The sequence below is a fragment of the Cupressus sempervirens genome, chromosome 5 (assembly GCF_028749045.1).
Source record: "Cupressus sempervirens isolate cs-2001-9-10 chromosome 5, ASM2874904v1, whole genome shotgun sequence".
In the NCBI taxonomy this organism is placed as follows: domain Eukaryota; kingdom Viridiplantae; phylum Streptophyta; class Pinopsida; order Cupressales; family Cupressaceae; genus Cupressus; species Cupressus sempervirens.
In genome coordinates this window covers 642,371,022-642,385,628 of record NC_143122.1, presented here as the reverse complement: position 1 = coordinate 642,385,628, position 14,607 = coordinate 642,371,022, and positions in this window count along the sequence as shown.

Genomic DNA, 14,607 nt, shown 5'->3' with positions numbered 1-14,607 from the left:
GTATTCATGGTGACTAAGGTATTGAGAATTGAGATACATTGCAAAATGAGTTAAAGGAAAACAAAGAAAAGGAGTTAAAGGACATAAGAGATACATCCAATCAGTGAGGATCAAGTACACATTAGGAAAGAGGTGATATGTTATCTAATAGTAGAGTGCTAACTACAAGATCATTGCTGAGACATTCTAATAGGTGAATCAATTAAATCTCTTAACATAGTAGTCTTAATAGGGTGTTGTAAATCTTTTTATAGGGTGCTTAATTTATTGTAAGTTAAGGTCCTTTTACCATGCACACTTCTAATGGGGTGTTGAAATCCTTTAACAAGGTAAGATATAACAATATTATAAGCCTTTAATAGGGTAAACCTTTCACAAGGTAGATCATGTTTCATGATCAAGCATTGTAACCTTCATTGGATACACTTTATTAATACAATAGTGGAGATTTGTGGATGTCATCCCCACCCCAATTTTACCTTCTCATTGGAGGGATTTTGGGTAACCAAATATCTTGTGTCATACATGTGTTGAATGTTATTTTCTTTCATACAATGGATGAATATGTTTAGCTACCTATTTTAGTTTCCATGCACAATTATTAGATGGATGTGTGGTGAATGAATTTATGGTTAAAATTTTGAAGGACTAATTCACCCCCCCTCTTAGAGTTTACTTTTCCCTATTGTATTTCGAATAGGGATGTAGGCTATGTAAATTAATAGTAGAAAATGTAGCCGATCAAGAGTGAATGCCTGAAGATCCCCCTATATTACTATTAGTAAGCTTAACATATTCTTCTTTCTCTAATGTAGACCATTGAATGACATATGGAGATTGTCAAGAGCATCTCACAATGAGGGGGAAAAAAAACTTGATGAAGTTAGAAAAATATGGAATATTCTAAGATGTGTTGTATAAAAAGGGTTTAGACAATGGATGTTTTAGGTGTGTTGACAAAGACCAACAACAAAAAATCTCTAGAACTTTTCACAAGAAAGCATGTACTAGAAAATTCTTTTCAATAGTTACAACTTTCAAAACTCTTCGAAATTGCTTCTACTAGCTTGGTATTATTAAAGATGCTTATTCTTATTTTATAAATTATGAAAAATATAAGTTGTTCACTAGTAAACCAAACAAAGCAACCCTCCCATTGAGGTCAATAATTATTGATGAGCCTTTCAAACAATGGGTACTAGATCACATTGGCCCATTGAACCCTCCTTTGAGTGCATGAAATTTATACATATTGACTACAATATATTATTTTATTAAATTAGTAGAGGCTATCCCCATAAAGAAAGCCAATTCCCAAGTGGTATGTGACTTCCTAAAAGAGTATATATTTTAGTTCATTTTGGATTCCCATAGAAAATTGTTACAGATAATGCTATGTACTTTTTTGTCTAGACCATTGGTACTTTTTTGTTATGATCAAAACATCACCCTTGGTCATTCTTCAAATTACTTTCTATAAGGTAATGGAAAGGAAAAATTAAGTAGTAAGAACTTGATTTCCATAATGAAGAATCTTGTAAATGAGAATGCTAAAGAATAGAATAAGAAATTATACTAACCATTATGGTTTGACATGACTACCTTGAAGAGAACAATCAAAATGCCTCCTTTTGAGCTAGCATATGGTGTAGGTGCTTACGTATCCTTAGCTTTGGAATTGGTTGCAAAAAACTTGTGATCAATGGTCAAATATCAATAATAAAAGAATATTTAAAGAAAAGAGTAATGTATTTGACCAAGTTAGAAGAAGAAAGATACAATTTGGTGGATAAAATTATGGAATATAAAGTGAAGGTTAAGAAAATATTTGCTAGAAGACAGAGACCTAGAAAATTCATGGAGGGTGATGAAGTTTTTCTATAAGACAAAATAAAAGAACCAAAGAGATCTCATGGAAAGTTTTATTCTTTATAGGAAGGATCCATCAAGATACAATAGGTTTTGAGACCATAATGGTTTTTGTCTCGTATATCTTGATGGCATGGTATTGCTATTTTACTATAATAGGCAAGACTTGAAACTTTTTAGGTTCTAAAGATTATTATAAAATAGTTTACTATATATAGTAGGTTAGAGGTTCAATTTGTTTCATTTTTGTTTTTTGCTTCCCATAGTTTCTTTATTTACTTTTGGTGTAACCAGAGATTCTCAATCATCTAAAGTTTATTGAAAAGTGTAGTCCCTAGTTAGCACCAATGTTGGTTCCTATATCTTGAGTCACTCTATCTTTATTTTCAAGATTAATCAGCCTATAAAATCTATTTTCCTAAGCTATGAGGTTTCTCATAAGTATGAATTATATCTAAGACAAAAAGTGTGTGTAGCACTTCTTCATTAACAATCCTTCAAGTTCAAATTTCATATGAGTTCACCTAATTGGTTCAAGCCTTGTTTCTTTACAACTTGTTTTGTATGTGCTTAGGTACCTCAAACTAAAAATGACTAAACTACATGGAACTTGTGAACTATTACAAAATTTATTGAACCACTTAGAACTAAGTTCAAAAAAGGTTTAATTAGGTTCAAGTGAGTTTGTATCTCGATAAAGGTTGGCCACCAATCAAGGTTGGAAACTATGATTTTTGAACTCAAATTTGGTGCATCGCACCTTGGAAAAGTTCTACAAGTCTTCATGTTCTTACCAAGTTTTTCTTGTAATAAAGGATTGAGTTTTCATTCTATTTTTTGTGTGTTTCTTTTGATCCCCTTGTTTGGTGAAGGACTCTAAGGTCATGTTTATAAACTTTGAGTGCCTTAGGCCATTGGATCTAATCAAGTTTTGTATAGAGTTAGGATCTAGTATGTCTTGTGTTAAGAGTTTGTGATAGGAATTTTTCATGGAGAAACTCAGTGGTTTTGACATAATAAAATTTGAGTTATCCATTTTCTAGTTGTTAGGAGGTTCACTTTTCCATAATGCTAAACTTTACATTACTATAATGCTGATTTTGGCATGACAACATTTTGTTTTATGATAGTAGTTATGTATCTTTCAAAAACTAAATGTTTTAGTTGTTTCCAATGGTAAAAAATCCTCTAGATGGTTGGGATAGTTGGGGGAAATCCTATTTAGGATTTTGAAATCATTTTCCAATGGGTTAAAAAGTTTTGGGTGATTTTCATGCACGGGCAAAGTTATTTCTTATGGAAAAAATAGAATTTTGAGCATTGTTTGTACATGTATAGACTATGTACAGGTTAGATAGTGTAAATAATATATATGGATGGATATATCTTTGAACTACATTTCATTTGAATCGGATTTGAGCAATTTTCATTAAGTTTGGTGGAAGTTAGAGGCATTTTGCTGAAAATAGTCTAAAACCCTCATTTTTAGAGGCTACAATAAAGAATAGATCATATCTTGCAACTCCATGGATGAAATTATTATTCCTTTTGGATTTTGTAAAGTATGAACATGTAATATAAGAATTTAAAAGGAAATTTTTTGAGGATTTTGTTTGGCATGGTTTCGATTGAGCCCTACACTAAATATCTTTATGTATTCAGTCAAAATTGTGAAAAACAGAGAAAATGGATGAAATGATCTTTAAATGGACCTATCTACTTATGCAAGAAAACTTGAATGATATACATACATAAATTAAAAATCTTGGTTCATACCTAGGCACCCATCATTGATCACTCATAATGTTGACCTAGTCTAATTTGGCCAATTAGGCCTATGAGCATTGTGAGGGTTTAGTGTTGCTAGAGTAGGTTGAAGACCTATGCCTTTGGGAATTGATCAAAACTCAAAATAGTATTTTAATTAATCTTTTGTTTGTTAGGTCCTTTGAAGAAATAAGAAGTTATCATCCATCTTGATGTTTAGGAGACCAAGTAGTCTACTAGGTCTAATATTGCATGTTGGTGTTGTGGGTTTTAGTGAAGCTAACCAATTGTGGATTTTATGTTGTGAGGGGTCCTATGAAGTGTTCCAAAAGTTAGTTTGGGAAAAGGAAGTGATTTTAGTGGTTTTCTCTATTCAAGCCAAATTAGTGTAGCATCTTTTGAGGTCAAGTTTGAAAGTAAGAACTTGTGATTCCCATGTTATTTGGGTTTGACCTTGGATAGGTCTTAGGATTTGATTTGAGAGACTTTGATAACCATTTTAAGGTATGGATATGGTAGGATTGTTTGGTTTCTTAACCTTTTAAGCCCATTATTACCCTAAAGCTGCATAGCTTTGCTATGCATTACCTTATAGGGTATATATAGAGTTCACCATTGTCCTATCCAGGGATAACTTTAAGAAACCCCCCTTTGTCCAAAAATGCATAAAATCATGGCAAATCCAATATTATTTTAGGGGAAAAAAAATAATTTGAATTGGCAAATTATTTTTTCAAAATTAGAAAATTTTTAATTTTATTGGCATTTTTTTCCTGTCGTATATGATAATTTTGTAAAACTGTGGTGAATCTTTAATTATTTTAGAAAATCATGAACAAAGTAAAAACATATAGAAACCATAAATTTATATCATCGAAGACACAATAACCCTATTTAATGACAACTAGATGATCCTAAATCAACAGTCTAAATCCCATTTCAGGCTAAAAAGTTAAAAGTACAACAAGTTTCAAAGAAAGATTTTGAAATAATGACATTTGTCCGTAATATAATCTATTTTGGGTCAAATATTAGAAGGATAAAAATTTCTTAAGAAAGTCTTCGAAATAGAGACACTAGTCAAATATATGTACTTTACCTGTAACCTGACTTAAAGTTTTACTATAGATTGATGAATGTAACCATCAATTAAGACATGCCTCAGAAATTGTGGGTGAAAAAATTTAATTTAACATGTAGGAATATTAGATTCTATTGGTGAAGTCATCATCAAAATAAAAATGATTATGTATCATTATTACCAATTGGTCTAAGCATGTGACCCAATTTTTGTAAATTGTGGGCGATGTTGCCACCCAAAAGTGCCAAAAACATCACCAAATTCAAGGTTGCCAATAAGTGAGAATAGTCATTTGGAAAATATTCACCACTAAAGTAAGCTTGGTCCTATCTATCACAAGGCTCAACAAGTATGTAGATAAGCATGGAGGTGTTATCATCAGAAGATGGTTTCTAAAATTTCAAAAAGGTGGTTCACAACTACCAAAAACTTTCACCAAGGATCACACGAGGCCCTATGTTAAAGATTTGGTGGTGTTATAGAATGGGGTAAAATGCACTTCCCAAGCACTTTTATTTGTTGAACATGAGTACTCTTTTATCTAGCTCATTACAAATGGAAAATTGTATGTGGATTAGGGAGAAGTAATAGAAGACTCAATAAGAGATTAGCTCAAAATGACCCACTTCAGCAAGAAGGATCTTTTCATGACTTCATATATCACATAGTGCCTCACATGCACCAAAAGACTTGTGGGAATTTTTTATAAACAATGGATGGATAGTGTCACCAATTATGAGTACTATCTAATGGTACAAGGAAGAAGGGTGTTAAAGATTATAAGAATGTATGTGAAATGTTCACTAGTAACCTATACTTTCAATTAGGAGACACTAACAACAAAAGAATGTTAGATGAAGTATAGAAGTTGGTAAGTGTATATAATTTTTTTACATACAATATCCCCATTTCACATACATCCAAGTGGGAGAATTTGAAGATGAACCTATGAAACTATACTTCCTTCAACTATTTCATATTTTTTGAATTATGTAGACAACTCTATCAAGTATTGAAGAAGTATTTTCTTGAGGAAGATTGGGAAAGCACATTCTCGATAGAATTAGGCATATTTTCTTATAAATATTTAGTAGACACCATTAGTGTATGCTATGATTTATATGTCTTTGATTATAAATATTATCGACCTAGGAAAGGGTTTGACAATAAAGGTTTTGCTAGAAAAACTTTGCTCACTCCCTTCCTCCCTTCCTCCCTACCTCCCTCCCTCTCTCTCTCTCACTCTCACTCTCTCTCTCTCTCTCTCATTCTCTTGCTCTCTCTCTCAAGTTTTCTCTCTTCTTTCATCTCCCCTTTTCTCTCCCACTCATCTTAGTTCCTCCTTCCTTTCTATCACCCTTCTCCACCCTTCCTTCGTCCCTCTCCCTCTATCCTTCCCTCTCCCTCACTCTAATTTCCTCTCTCCTCTCTATCGCTCTTATTTCTCTCTCCTCCTCCCTATTCTTCTCCTACTCCCCCCTCTCTATCAATATTAGTCCATCCCTCCCTTTCTTTTCCTCTTCCCCTCGACTTCCCCACTCCTTCCTCTTTCCCTCTCTCTATTCCTCTCCCCCTCCCTCTCCCCCCCCCCCCCCCTCTCTCCATCCCCACTCTTCTTCTCTTGCCCCTCTCATTGTATCCTTTTCTTCCTCTCCTAACCACCCTCTCCCCCTCCTCTTTTATCCTCCCCTTATCTTTCCCTATCCATCCATCCTTCCTCATGTCTTCCTCCCCTCTCTCCTTCCCAATTTCCCCCTCCTCTATTCCACCCTCTCTTCCTCCCCCACCTTCTATCCTTCTCTCTTATTGTCTCCTTCTCTTCCACTCCTAACCCACCCCTCTCACACCCCCTTTCTCCCTCTTTCCCTTCTCCTCACCTCTTCCTCTCTCTCCCTCTTTATGTCTTCCTCTTTCTTCCTATACCTCCATCTCCCTCTCTACCTATTCATCCCTCCATCTCCCCCTCTACCCACTCCCTCTCTCCCTCCTCTCTCTATCTATCTCTCTCACTCTTCTCCCCCTCTCTTCCTCATTCATTTCTCTTCCCCTCTTCTTCTCTCCCTCTCTACCCACTCCCTATCACCCTCCTATATCTATTTATATATCTCTCTCCTCTCCCCCTCTCTGACTTATCACTCTCCCTCCCCCTCTCCTTTCTCTTCATCCTCTTCTCCTTTTTCTCTATCATCTCTCCCTCTCTTCACCATCTCTCTCTTCATATCGCTCTCTTCCTCTACTCTCTCTTCATCTCCCCATCTTCTTATATGCCTCCCCCTCCCCCAACACTTATTCTCCCTCTCCATCCCCTCCCTTATCCATCTTTCCCCATATTCCTCCATCACCCAATGTACCCACTCCCTTCCCTTCCTCTCTTTATCTACTTCCTTCCATCCTCTATTCCTCTACCCTCTCACTGTCTCCCTACTCTCCTTCTATCTTTCTTCCTCTCTTTTTGTCTCTCCATATCCCCCTCTTCCTCCCCCTCTCTATTATCCTATACCTCTCTTCCTCTCCTACTCTCCCATCTCCTACCATCCCTCCCTTTTCCAGTCTCATCCTTCCTCTCCTTATCATCACCCTCCCTCCCTACCCTCATAACTCACCTCCTCCTTCTCATTCTTCTCCTTCATCTTTTTATCTCCCCACTCTTCTACCCCCTCCCTTGCACTCTTCCAACACCTCCCCACTTGACCCCCCCGCCTCTCTCTATTCCTACCTCCTAACTAAATTCCTCATTCTCATTTCCTCCTTCCCACTCCCCTCTTTCATCTTCCCCTATCCCCCTTCTCTTACACCCTCTCTTTCCCTCTTCCATCATCCCCCCTCTTTCTTCAACTCCCTCACCTGCCGCTCTCACTCTCTCCCCCTCTCTACTCTTCCCTCTCTTTTTCTATGCCACCATCTTCCCTCTCCACCTCCTCCTCCCCTACCCTCCCCCTTTCTCACCTCCCTCTTCCCCATCCCCCCTCTCATGCTTTCTCTCTCTCTCTCTCTCTCTCTACTCTTCCCTCTCTTTCTCTACCCCACCATCTTTCCCCCTTCGTCTTCGCCTCCCCTACCCTTTCCCTTTCTCACCCCCTCTCCCTCCCCTATCCTCTTCCACTCTCCCCCTTTCCATACTATGACCATCTCCCAACATCCCTCCCTTGCCCCTATCTTAATCCCCCCTCTCCTCTTTTTTCTCTCCCCCTCTTTAACCCTATGCCCCTCTCTCTCCTACTACCCCTTGTTTAGGAGGAAAAGAGAGATACTTCAATACAATTATAGATCTCCTCTTTTCTAGGCCACTAAGCCATTCAAGTATGTATGAAAGATAAAGAGGAGAATTTCCAAATATAATCCCACTTATGATCCAAATTAGAATAGCTTAAGAATGTAGGGTATCTCCACACTTTGTAATAGATCCACCATAATCCCATCATGGTGCGATGGATATAAATGTGCATCAAAAAAGAAGATGGTGCATGTTTCAATTTAGATCTTCACCTTGATGACTAATGATAACCTAGATCTTGAAGAGGAAATGCTCACAAAGGATTCTTCAATGCTATATAGAAATCTTCTTTCTTAAATGCTTGAAAACCTTAAACACTTGAACTCCTTGAATACAAAAGGTAGAAACCTTCACTTGAGAGAAAGAGCATGGATTACTTGAGTGCATGAAAGAATGAGATCTCAAAATGAAGCCTCCTAGTCTCCTTATATATGAGTTTTTGGGCGAAAAAACAATACAAGCTGATGGGAGAGCAAAATAAAACTAATTAAACCCTTCAGGTCTTTTAGGCCCCAAGCTTTGATACCACTAGGGGCTAGGTTGACCTAGCCTAGATTAGGTTGACTTGGGTCAACCTAGCTTAGTCTAGGCCAACCTTGTCCTAGAGGTCAGATTAGGGAAGCCAAAGGGAGATCAGGTAGATATAAGGAGAAATAGGGTGAAAAGAGGTGAAAAAAAGAGAGGAGAAAAGGAGATCGAGCACATGCACATCCATGGTTTGAAGAAGACATTATGGAGAGGGATCTAAAAAGTCTTTAAAGGAAAGAGCATCCATTTTAAGACAATACACCCTTTACCCCTCCACTCTTCCTCCATCTCCTTATTTATACTCTCTCTCTCTCTCCCTCTACCTCCTCTCACTCTCTCCTCCTTCTCCCAACACCCCTCTTTCTTGCATCCACCATCTCCCTTCTCTCTTTCTCTCCCTCATCTCCCCCCCTCTCTCTCTCCCCCTCTCTCTCTCCCCCTACCCTTCCCTCTCTTTCTCTACCCCACCATATTTCTCCCTCTCTTCTCCTCTTTTTTCCCTTAGCCTTACCCTCCCCCTCTCCCTCCCTTTTTCTCACCCACTCTTCCTCCCCTATCCTCCCCTTCCCACTTCCCCTTTCGCTCGCCCACCCTCTTCTACCCTCCTCCTCTCCCAACATCCTCCCCTACCCTCACACTCTCTTGATATCCCTCCATGCCCCCCTCTCTCCCTCTTGTCTCCCCTCTCTTCTTCTCCCTCTACCCTTTATCCCTCCTTTTTTCCTCCCTCTCCCTATTTATACTCCCTCCCTCATCTCCTCCTCTTTGTGCTCTCCTCCCTCCTCTCTTTCCTTCTTCCACCTTCCCTTCCCTCTATTTCTCTACCCAACCATATATCCCCATCTCTTCTCCTCCTATCAACCCTCTTCCTACCCATTCCCCTCTCACTCCCCCACCCTCTTCTACCCTCATGCTCTATTGGTATCCTCTCCTCTCCCTCTAAAACTAACTTCTATCCCCCTCCTTTCCTCCCTCTCCTTGTTTATACCTTCTCCCTCTCTCCTGCTACCCCTTCCCTCCTCCCCCCCTCTCTCTTTCTCTACTCCTCTCTCTCTATCCCTCCTCTCTTCCTTTCTTATCCTCCCCTTCTTTTCCTCTCGCTCTCATTCCCCCTATCCCCCCTATCCTCCCCCTTTCTCACCCTATCCTCTTCACTTTTTTTCTTGTTCTCTTGCTCTCCCTCCTCTCTCATTTTCTCTCTACTTCGCCCCCTCATCTCCCCCTTTCTCTCTTCATCTACCCTTCTTTAACCCTACCCTCTCTCATCTCCCTCTCCCCCTACTCCCAAACCCCTTATCTCTTCCTCTTGTCTCCCTCTCCCTCTACTCCCCAACATCTCCCCCATTTCTCCTTCTCCCTCTATCTCCTCCTCATCTCCCCTCTTCCTCTCTCCCTCATCTCCCCCTCTCTCTTTTTCCCCTCCTCTCCCACTTTCTCTCTTCATCTAGCCCTCTTTAATCCTATCTCCATATTCTCTCCCCCTCCCCATACTCCCCACCCCACCCTCCCTTCTTCCTCCCTCTCCCTCTACCTTGTCCCTCCTCTCCCTCCTCTCTCTTCCTCTCCCTCCTCCTCTTTCTCCTGCCTCTCTCATTTTCTATCTACCTCTCCTCTCCTCCACTCTACTCCCCAACTCCTTACATATTCTTCTCTTCTCCCTCTCCCTCTACCTCATATCCATTCTCTCCCCATCTTCCTCTCTCCTCCCCCCCTCTCTAATTCTTCCCATTTTCTTCTATTCTCCCTCTCCCCATACTCCCCAACCCTGTTCCCTCCACATCATCCTTGCTCTCCTCCTCTTCCTTTCCCCCTACTCTCCCCTTCTCTCTCCTCCTTTCTCTCTTCCTCTACCCCTATTCAACCCTATTCCCCTCTCCTCCCCCTCCCTAGACCTCCACTCTTCCTCATCCCTCCTCTCCGACTTTCTTCCTCTACACCTATTTAAACCTATCCCCTCTCCTCTCCCTATTCCCATACTCCCCCACTCCACCAGACCCCACCCCTCTTCCTCCCTCTCTACCTCCTCACTCCTCTCTCTCTCTCCCTCGTCTCCCTTCCCCACTTCATCTCCTACCCTTTCCCTCTTCCTCTCTCCCTCACTCTTTGTCCCCTCCTATCCCCATACTCTACCATTGCACTCCTCCCCTATTCATCCCTTTCTCTCTACCTCATCCCTCCCCCCATTCTCTCCCTCCTTCTCTCTCTCATATCCTCTTGTCCCCCTATACTTGTCCCCATCCTTTTCTCCATACCTCTCCCTCTTATCTCTTCCTTTCTCTCTTCCTCTATCCCTCTTTAATCCCATCCCCCTCTCCTCTCTCTCTCCACTCCCTCTATTCCCCTCCCTCCTCTCTCATTTTCTCTCTACCTCTCTCCCTCATCTCTCCTCTCCCACCCTTCTCAGCCTCCTCAGCCTCCTCAGCCTCCTCTCCCCCTATCCCCATGTCCTTGTCCCTGTCCTTTTCTCCATACCTCTCCCCCTTATCTTGTCCTTTCTCTCTTCCTCTAACCCTCTTTAACCCTATCCCCCTCTCCTCTCCCTCTCCACTTCCTCTCCCTCCTCTCTCATTTTCTCTCTACCTCTCTCCCTCATCTCCTCCTCCTCCTCCTCTCTCTCTCTCTCTCTCTCTCTCTCTCTCTCTCTCTCTCTCTCTTAATCTCTCTCTCCCTTTCTCCCTTCCTCTACCCCTCTTTGACCCTATTCCCCTCTCCTCTCCTCTCCCTCCACTCCCTTATTCCCCTACTTGCCAAGCTCCCCCTTTCCTCCCTCTCCCTCTCCCTCATCCCTTCTCTTCCCCTCTTTGTCTCTCCCCCCTCTCCTTCTACCTCATCCCTCCTCCCCCCCCTCTATCTTTCTCTCCCTCATCTTCCCCTCCCCTCCCCCTCTTCTCTACTTGCTCTCCCCCTCTTTTCTCTCTGCTCTCCCTCACCCTCTCCTACCCTCCCCCCCCCCTTCTTCCTCCCTCTCCCTCTACCTTGTCCCTCCTCTCCCTCCTCTCTCTTCCTCTCCCTCCTCCTCTTTCTCCTGCCTCTCTCATTTTCTATCTACCTCTCCTCTCCTCCACTCTACTCCCCAACTCCTTACATATTCTTCTCTTCTCCCTCTCCCTCTACCTCATATCCATTCTCTCCCCATCTTCCTCTCTCCTCCCCCCCTCTCTAATTCTTCCCATTTTCTTCTATTCTCCCTCTCCCCATACTCCCCAACCCTGTTCCCTCCACATCATCCTTGCTCTCCTCCTCTTCCTTTCCCCCTACTCTCCCTCCTCTCTCCTCCTTTCTCTCTTCCTCTACCCCTATTCAACCCTATTCCCCTCTCCTCCCCCTCCCTAGACCTCCACTCTTCCTCATCCCTCCTCTCCGACTTTCTTCCTCTACACCTATTTAAACCTATCCCCTCTCCTCTCCCTATTCCCATACTCCCCCACTCCACCAGACCCCACCCCTCTTCCTCCCTCTCTACCTCCTCCCTCCTCTCTCTCTCTCCCTCATCTCCCTTCCCCACTTCATCTCCTACCCTTTCCCTCTTCCTCTCTCCCTCACTCTTTGTCCCCTCCTATCCCCATACTCTACCATTGCACTCCTCCCCTATTCATCCCTTTCTCTCTACCTCATCCCTCCCCCCATTCTCTCCCTCCTTCTCTCTCTCATATCCTCTTGTCCCCCTGTACTTGTCCCCATCCTTTTCTCCATACCTCTCCCTCTTATCTCTTCCTTTATCTCTTCCTCTATCCCTCTTTAATCCCATCCCCCTCTCCTCTCTCTCTCCACTCCCTCTATTCCCCTCCCTCCTCTCTCATTTTCTCTCTACCTCTCTCCCTCATCTCTCCTCTCCCACCCTTCTCACCCTCCTCAGCCTCCTCTCCCCCTATCCCCCTGTCCTTGTCCCTGTCCTTTTCTCCATACCTCTCCCCCTTATCTCATCCTTTCTCTCTTCCTCTAACCCTCTTTAACCCTATCCCCCTCTCCTCTCCCTCTCCACTTCCTCTCCCTCCTCTCTCATTTTCTCTCTACCTCTCTCCCTCATCTCCTCCTCCTCCTCCTCCTCCTCTCTCTCTCTCTCTCTCTCTCTCTCTCTCTCTCTCTCCCCTCCCCCCCCTTTCTCCCTTCCTCTACCCCTCTTTGACCCTATTCCCCTCTCCTCTCCTCTCCCTCCACTCCCTTATTCCCCTACTTGCCAAGCTCCCCCTTTCCTCCCTCTCCCTCTCCCTCATCCTTTCTCTTCCCCTCTTTGTCTCTCCCCCCTCTCCTTCTACCTCATCCCTCCTCCCCTCCCTCTATCTTTCTCTCCCTCATCTTCCCCTCCCCTCCCCCTCTTCTCTACTTGCTCTCCCCCTCTTTTCTCTCTGCTCTCCCTCACCCTCTCCTACCCTCCCCCCCCTCTCTCTCTCTCACACACACACACACATACACAAACATCTCCCCCTTTCTCTCTTCTTCTACCCCTCTTTGACCCTATTCCCCTCTCTCTTTCTATCCTCATCTCCCTCTTTCTCTCTTCCCCTACCCCTCTTTAACCCTATTCTCCTCTCCTCTCCTCTCGCTCTACTCCACTTCTTCTCCTACTCACCAAGCTCCCCCACTCCTCCCTCTTTGTCTCTCCCTCTCCTCTCCCACACACACACACAAACATCTCCCCCTTTCTCTCTTCTTCTACCCCTCTTTGACCCTATTCCCCTCTCTCTTTCTATCCTCATCTCCCCCTTTCTCTCTTCCTCTACCCCTCTTTAACCCTATTCTCCTCTCCTCTCCTCTCGCTCTACTCCACTTCTTCTCCTACTCACCAAGCTCCCCGAATCCTCCCTCTTTGTCTCTCCCTCTCCTCTCCCCCTCTCCTTCTACCTCATCCCTCTTCTCCCCCTCTATCTTTATCTCCCTCATCTCCCCCTCTCCTCCCTCTCTCTATCTCCTATCCCCCCTCTTCTCTCCCCACTCTCCCTCACCTTCTCCCCCCTCCACCCATTTCTCTCTCCCTACCTCTCCCCATCATCTCGCCCTTTTTCTTTGCCTCTACCCCTCTTTAACCCTATTCTCCTCTCCTCTACTTTCACTCTACTCCACTTCTTCTCCTACTTGCCAAGCTCCCCCACTCCTCCCTCTTTGTCTCTCTCTCTCCTCTCCCCCTCTCCTTCTACCTCATCCCTCTTCTCCCCCTCCATCTTTATCTCCCTCATCTCCCCCTCTCCTCCCTCTCTCTGTCTCCTACCCCCCCTCTTCTCTCCCCACTCTCCCTCACCTTCTCTCCCCTCCACCCATTTCTCTCTCCCTACCTCTCCCCATCATCTCGTCATTTTTCTTTTCCTCTACCCCTCTTTAACCTTATCCCCCTCTCCTCTCCCCCTCATCTCCCCTTTCTCTCTTCCTCTACCCCCTTTAACCTTCTCCCTCTCTCCTCTCTCCTCTCCCTCTCCCTCCACCCCTCCCTTCTTCCTTCCTCTCTCTCTTCCCCAACCTCCTCTACCTCTCACCCCCTTTCTCCCCCCACCTCTCCCATCATCCCTCCCCCTCTCTCCCTACCTTTCCCCATCTTCTCCCCCTTTCTCTTTTCCTCTACCCCTCTTTAACCTTCTCTCTCTCTCTCTCTCTCTCTCTCACACACACACACACACACACACACCTCTCTCTCTCTCTCTCTCTCTCTCTCTCTCTCTCTCTCTCTCTCTCTCTCTCTCTCTCTCTCATACACACACACACACACACACACATCTCCCCCTTTCTCTCTTCTTCTACCCCTCTTTGACCCTATTCCCCTCTCTCTTTCTGACCTCATCTCCCCCTTTCTCTCTTCCTCTACCCCTCTTTAACCCTATTCTCCTCTCCTCTCCTCTTGCTCTACTCCACTTCTTCTCCTACTCGCCAAGCTCCCCCACTCCTCCCTCTTTGTCTCTCCCTCTCTCTGTCTCCTACCCCCCCTCTTCTCTCCCCACTCTCCCTCACCTTCTCCCCCCTCTACCCATTTCTCTCTCCCTACCTCTCCCCATCATCTCACCCTTTTTCTTTTCCTCTACCCCTCTTTAACCTTATCCCCCTCTCCTCTCGCCATCATCTCCCCTTTCTCTCTTCCTCTACCCCCTTTAACCTTCTCCCT